The sequence below is a fragment of the Amblyomma maculatum genome, chromosome 1, assembly GCF_055883805.1.
Source record: "Amblyomma maculatum isolate TAMU_Amacu chromosome 1, ASM5588380v1, whole genome shotgun sequence".
NCBI lineage: Eukaryota > Metazoa > Arthropoda > Arachnida > Ixodida > Ixodidae > Amblyomma > Amblyomma maculatum.
The window spans coordinates 265056576-265064397 of record NC_139344.1 but is presented as its reverse complement, the minus strand read 5'-3'; positions in this window follow the sequence as shown (position 1 = coordinate 265064397).

Sequence of the window (7822 nt, the reverse complement as noted above, 5' to 3'; positions counted from 1 at the left end):
CAGGAGATAAAATTATATCTTATCAATTGTCGGGGATTACACGCGCGTCCATATTGAGCAGTAAGTATTGTGCACAATGTTAAATGAACATTCATAATGCGTCTCAGCCAGCATAGTCTGAGCATGCGTTCGCCCTTTGCGCAAGAAAATTTAAAAAAAAAATGTTTGAGGGAATAATCAGTTTGTAATCTATTCAGTTTTACAGAAAATGTTTTCCACTGACAGCGCAAGAGAGGGAATTGGTAAAAAAAAAATAAAAATAAAAAAAAATGAGTCGACGGCTGACGGTTTGTGGAAACGTTCTAGCCAATGCAGATAGTTAGGAGGATGCAATAAATGAAATACGTGGTTAAATTAAACATTTTTTAGCACCTACACACACACTATGAGCATTCACAGGAAGTTTTTCGGCTGTCTATAAGCTCGTTGTCCCCAGCGATAGCGGGTACGCCGCACCGTGCAGCCGAGTACTAGCGCGCCGAAAGCCGTCAAACCAGAAGCCAGAAGGCCCGGAGGCCAGCGATGGCGGAAGGGTCACATGATCAAATATGGCAGCGCCCATGCGCTCGCGCTGTAAAGGATCACTCGTAACAGCACGTCAGTGTTGACCAGCGATCTTCAATTTACTCATTGACAGTCTTGTATCCAGTGGCTTTTCATTTACACGAAGAAAACTTCTAGGGGGCTCTCTGGACTACTAAACTGCGATAAGGCGAAATCCTCTATTGCGCTGTGGTCCGAAGCCGGCCTCCACTACGGCACCTTTTTTTTACTTCCACCTTTTTTACGGCTCGGTTAAGGTGTCCGAGAAGAACCGTGACAGATACGCCTTTTCTTTCCTGTAAACCAATCTGAAACGCCACTGATGCCCGCTGTACTGCGTCTGCTTCTGTATACTGTGGTGCGGCGTTCGAGGAAGCGCCAAATGAAAGGCGCCGCACAGACGTCTGGATCGGACGCCCGGCGGGGTCAGCTTCGCATATGCGTGAATCAGGCCGCGGAAAGTCAGGGGCACTTCCGTCCCGTCTAATTCTCCCAAGCGGGGGCGAAAGGAGGAAAGAAAAAGCTGAGAGGAGGACTTCTCCCTCGCGCCTAAATTTTCCCCTCTACGACTCCGCTCGTTTTGAATTAGAACTGTCGTCTGCGTCGGTCGTCTGCGTAGCCTAGCGCTGTGAATTCTCTGCGTGTTGGCTTATCGGCCAAAGTCGCGATTTTTCGTCGCGGTTCTTTTACTCTGTGCATCTCATTCCTGCTGGCTCTTCGCCCCTTCCTTCGTGAGACGAGAGACTTGTCTGCGTGCACCTCCAGTTCCGTGGACCCATCTCGTCTGCTGATTGTGCTGGCCATTACAGTCGGCGATATCCGCTGTGTTTCGTGTTGAACTTGTTACCTTCATGTACTGTGGAGAGACGTGCGTTTCGAAGAAGACTGTTCTTCCAGGAAGGGTAGTGTAAATTTTTAACGAAGTGTCTAAAGGTACGTCCGACGGATCCATTCGATTCTCGTAAAGATACGGCGGACGTCGATATACAGGCTCATGGCTATATGCACGTCGAACGCGGCCCCATTCCGCTTGCTGCGCGTGAATGGATCTCATCCTCTATGATATCAGCTAGCCGCGACTCTCGATGAGGTGCTACGAAGAGTGCATCCGTTCTAACATAGATCACGGTCTTCACTTAGGGTTGTGTACGGCAAACATCGCTGTCAAGCACATAGCTGCAGGCGATATGCTACGTACTGCACCAGCTCCACCAGCTGGCATCGAGATACGCACAGCTCCACCAGCTGGCATCGAGATACGCACATTCACGAGCAGCTTTCGCTTCGCACTAAACTATCACCTCGATCTGCCCGTAATGCGAGCGAGCTATTCCTAGCATTTACGCTGTCTTAGGTCCTGCATCGACCTCTGAATATCTAGCGCCGGCACAACACACACACACCTCGTCGTGCAGCTGAACATTCGGCAGTCCAAAGTATGTATGTGAAATGGCATTATGCTCGTTCCTCACATGCAGACCGAGAAAACAGGATGTTTTTAGCTAAATTCTTCGTTTAAATTCTACCTCAGAGCCGTGGCAGAAGACATGCCGAATCTACTAGAGGCCTGCACATCGACTCGTCGAGGTGAAGACCTACTGCACCGCACCGCAAGAGTGCACAACCGGAAAGCCGGAAGCGTGAATGATCCGAATTCCCTGTGAACAGCAATGTTCTTTGGTATATAGGGGATTACTAGACTAAAGTGCTTAGGCTGCATCTTTTTCTTGTCGCTGAAGTTTGCGTACATGTAGTTTAAACCCCCGCATGCTCGAGGTTAGCGTGACCCGACTGAACGGCCGCGCAGCTTTGAAACGATCGGGATCGATATGCATGCATCGCCGGGCTTAGGTACGCGGTAGAAAATGTGCGCTGCACATTTCGTTGAAGAAGCTGACTCTTGGAATTTTGCAGAGTGTACCATGCAAGCGATCGTTGCTACAAGCACGCATCCATGTTCCCACGGCTGGCCTACCCCGAGGCGCATAAATGTTCAACCGTGGACGTATCAATGATCGAAGAGAGGACAGATTTTCACAATATTGGGCGCGAAATCGATAGCTACCATGGTGCTCAGTGTTAGAGAAATTCTGCCTTGATCATGCGCAATTCAGTGTTTCAGGTGTGGTCAGTAGCTATATAAGTTTGAACAGTTCGCCTTTCAAGTCAGCGGCGCCAGCGATGGATCGGCGGAGCGATTTTCCACGCTACACCGCTGTCTTGCTAGAAAGCCTATCTAGGCGGCGTTTGACATTCACCTGCTTTTTGTTGGCCCCGTAATTGAAAGCAACGCCTTCAGAAACGCGTTAAATGTTCAAAAATGTATTCTCTTCAACAGTTTCACTCCAGGCTGTCAAAGCAGGCGGACGTTGATAAAACAGTTCAGCACTCCAGTCTTTAGAAATCTGTACAATCACCTTCAGTTTGTAAAATTATTGGAATAGGTCACTTTCCGATCGCTGGGACATAGACCCTCATGACAGCGCTGTCATGTGAATAAGGACCACACCAGGCCGAAAGCTTGTCTCATATAACATAGCCAACCAAGGTATACCTTACAGCATTGTGTTGATTTTTATGGTGCCTAAGCGACTAATGCTGCCATGCACCAAGAACAAGGTTTAATGTATTTATTTTGTGTGTAATGACTAAAATGTTCTTTAGGATGTAGCTTGTCTAGGAACATTTTAGGAAACCAAAAATGCAGGAAATTTGCACGTCTCTCCTAGGATCATGCTGGGATGGAAATGGATCTGTTGGAAATTGTACAAAATGTTTCCTCTTTTCTCGACTCTGGCGCATGTGTAAGATATGGTTTATTGTTAGTTCATCTCCACACTCCTTGCATATTGGTTTGTCCTCTTTCATAAGTATGAAGCTGTGTGTGAGGTTTGGGTATGTGTTTTGTGAAGATGACCTAAAATGTCCTCCATGTTGTGTTTTTGATTACTGCATGATTTCCATTCCTTAATGGCAGGTTTGACAAGTATAGTTTGTAGTTTATTTCAATGTTTCAAAAATCCTGCCATTTCACTCTCACTTTTCTTTGTACAAGCTTCTTGGTATCTTCATGCAGCATATTCACCCTCTGTAATTTAGCATTGCGTCAAGGTAACCTGGTTATTTCTTTTCATCACCTTTCAAGACTACTTTCCCGATTTCATAAAGTTTCTGACGACAGGAACTCCTTGGAAGTCATAGAAATAAATTAGATCCACAATCATGAGCTATCTAGGGTATGCATATACATGTCCATCGCTCAGTGGAATGGCGTCAGTACGCTGTTAGAACAGGTCTTGAGATAACAACAACCATTGTCTGAGGTGGTCCTTTAATGGGCATTGAAATGCTATGTAACTACAGGTACTGATAGAACTCTTGATCATGTTATGTGATGATGCGATCCTTGCATGAATATAGGTATACATTTCAGAATCTGCAGTGCACCACTTACTTGACCATTTGCCACCAGTTTGTGTGAAAATGTATTTTTCATGCATGTTAACCAGTGTTTAACAGATGACCCCTGTGCACAAGCCAAAAGTGCCACGAGCCAAATGTCACGAGGCCACACGACATGGCAGGAGCTGTTAAGCCAAGCTTACAAAGTTATATTTGAAATATTTCAGCTTCAACGTTTCAGCTCCAATTAAGAAAGGTTGAGGCTTACAGAGGTCTATGCCAGGTTGTCTATCACCTAACAGGGCAGCCTACGACCGTATGCTAATGAGTATATCTGAGATAACAGAGACATGAATTAAGGAATTAGTAGTAATGTTTGTAGCAAAGGGCATGTAAATTAACGAGAATCCACAGTGGGATCTGCAGACAAGAACCATTAACGCTGGCACACCATACCCTTACAGGTGGAGATTAGGAGTCTCCCTAATTTTTTGTCTGCTCAAAGCTTGTCATTTCCTTCGTTCTTCCAGATGAGGAAGATGTGAAAATGATAGCATCTAAAATGCCAGAGACCATCGTTAACAAGGATGCTGATCCCAACAGCGTAAAAAGGAATTTCAGAAAAGATGGGTGACTAGTAATGCTGGCAACAGTTGAAACTAAGTGGAAAGGCATGAAATTGAAATGCAACATATGCAGAGATATGTTGCGAGACGACCAGTCTGTGGTGTGCGACATCTGTCTCCGTTAGTTCCATCAAGTGATTGGCCAAAGCAGATGGGGCTTGTGGTTTTGTGATAAGCACAGTGTAGTAGCATAGATGCAACCTTGCCCATTAATAATTCGAGTGGAGTAAGTGCATTGTTTTGTTTTGTTCATGGTTTCCATGAAAACATTATGAGAAATTTTTTCCTAGAGAATGTTTGCTGAAATGTGAATATAATGTGCAATAAAACTAGTGTTTTCTTGCTGTTTACTTTTCCTTGTATACATTAGTTCTGTGAAGAAAACCACAGGCTAGAAAGAAATGTAATGGCATGCATTTTGATACTTGGCCCCGTTGTGCTGGCTCAGTAGTTAGAGTGCTTGGCTGCTGAACCCAAAGATGCAGATTTGGTTCCAGCCACAGCAGGGACATTTTAATAGAGGCGAAACAATAGGCCGTCATGCACCATGCGGTGTCAGTGCATGTAAAAGAACCCCATATGGTCGAAATTATACCGGAGCCCTCAACTATTGTGTTCCTCATAGCCGTAATTATTTTGGGATGCTAAACCAGATATATATCACATCATACTCTGAGTAAGATGCTATTCATGGTCAGTTAATCATACACTAAATGATCAATTTTTTTTCTGCGTGGTACAGCAGCTGTTGTACAATTTTACTTTAGCCTTCATGAAGAATATCACACTGGCTCCACATGGCCTTCTGTTGACCCTTGATATGCGTCACAATCACACACCCGAGTATGTATTTGTCTAAAGGCACCTATGCATGCAAGGAGGGGACCGTTACTTTCCACTTGTCAGAACTGAAATGCATGATCCAGATCATTTCTGTAATTCAACTGCTTGCTATTTGAACTGTCCAGCATTGATGCAAGTTTCAAAGAACTGCAATTAGCAAATTAATCTAAGCAGCAAACCATGCCAAGAACTGCTTCGGTTTCATCTTTAGCAACTGTTTGGGAACTAAAATTAGCCAAATGTTGCAAAACATAGATGAGAGGTTACAAAATCTAAAAAACAATGCAGCCTACCTGTGGCATGTAGGGTTTCACATCCTAAAGTGACATATGTAGCTATGAAAAATACCGTAGTGGAGAGCTCCAGACTAATTTGACTGCCTGGGCTTTGTACTTTGAATTGACATCTTGCAGAAAACAGAAGCATTTGCATTTCACCTGCACCAAAGTGCGACTGCCATCACTGGTATTAAACATCACGACCTTGGGGCAAGTAGCCTAACGTGCCACTAAGATGTCGCAGCGTGTACGTACATGCTATACATGTCAACCTTTCTAGCATTGAAGCTGTCACATGCATGGCAGATATTCATGTTCAGCTTTGGACTGACAAGTTTAAAAGTGTACTATTTGTGTTTGTCTAGCATGAAAAACAAAGGAAACTAAGGAAAAACGAAAAAAAAAAAAATGAACATAATATGTTGAAAAAGCATTAGTCATTAACACATAAAGCATATTCGTTCCTTTATTAATGATAAAGTGGCCTTCAACAATAGTACAAAGCCTGAACATTTAGAAAGGTGCTGTGCCAGGCAGCTATTTTACAGAAACCTGAACCATTTCACCTGTAGTAATACGCATCCCGGCGGTGTGGGCTGGGCACTTATTTTTCGGTCCACTCCAACATGCGAAAACTGCATCGTGCATTCCCATTTTCCGAGTTTTGAGCTCTGTAATACAGGCTAACAAATTGTCGATGACTTATTTTCGTCTGATTGTTGCACAGCGCGTGTAAATAAATTACCACTGCACCTAATAAACACTGACATGCACGTGCAACATCGCCGATCATAAACGGACACACTGATGTCCGTCCGGACATCGGCGCACTCATCACAGCACTCTTCGTAGTCTCACACAGCACTCTAGTAGGACGTAATCCGTAATCACAGCATCTCACGGTAAGCACAAACCACACCTCCAGTTGTACAACAAACACGAATGACGCGATGCTTGGGCTAGAGACACGCCGGCGGTGCCCAGCTTTTTCAGCGCCGCTTGTACTACGTAGAACTTGCAGCATCAAACCTCAATGCGAGCAGAAAGCGATGCGTTACGTGACGAATCTCATCACAGATGGAAGTGAGGAAACTTTGAAGAATCAAAACTACATAATTACATAACGACCGTCGTAGACGTTAATCCACATAATAACGAGGACCAAATGAGCGGGCGTGCGGGCCGCGGGCTGGCCGTCAACACCGCGATTACATGCGCTTGCGCTCTGGTCGTGCTTGCCACCCTGCCGCGGTCCAACTCACGTAAACCTATCATCATGACATCACGTAGTATATCACCCATTCTAGGCACTATTCTTGCCACTGTACTATTCTTTGTAATTTCACATTTCACGCATGCAGTATGTAGTACGTACTTCTTACACCTCGCACGTACACCTCATACCAACTTCGATTTGGCTACATATGGCTACCATGTTGTTGCTACAACCACATCTGAGTCCGGCTTTCCCGACGGATCCCAAGGCCCATATCGGAGAAAAATGCGTTGGGTCCGTCGGAAGAACCCTACCGATCGGGTCCGTCCGCCGTACCTCTGAAAAATATTTCCCGGATCCGTCGGACGGATCCCGAAGAAAAACGCACCGGGTCCGTCGGACGTACCTTTAAGACCATTGATCGGGTCCGTCCGACGTACCTTTAGCCACAGCCAATTTTTAATCATGCATTTTGGTTATGTATAGCGCAGTGACATGTGATTACTTGCATCAAATACCAACCACTAGGTAACTAGAATGCAGGTATTTGCTCATGTTTCTACATTGCTTTGATGGTATGGAATGCGTAGAATGAATATGTGCATCATTTATTTAATTTCATATCAACTGTACACATGCTGACAGAAGCAGTGCCGGCAAACTGTGTTCTTTTGTAGTGACAAAGCAAGCATGCAAGATTACAATGTTAGCGCAGAACACATAACGCTACTGTAAACTGTTAGCTATGTAAAGTGCGCGTGTGTGAGGGATACCTTGTCGCATCTTTTCATTTTCTGTTTCACGTGCAGCTAATAAAAAAGAGAAACGATATCTGCTGTTCTCTGTGCTATTTCTTGCTGCGGTCGGGTACGCTTGCTCGCGAGCGCCTGCGCCCTCGAGAGCGCTGTTTGTGG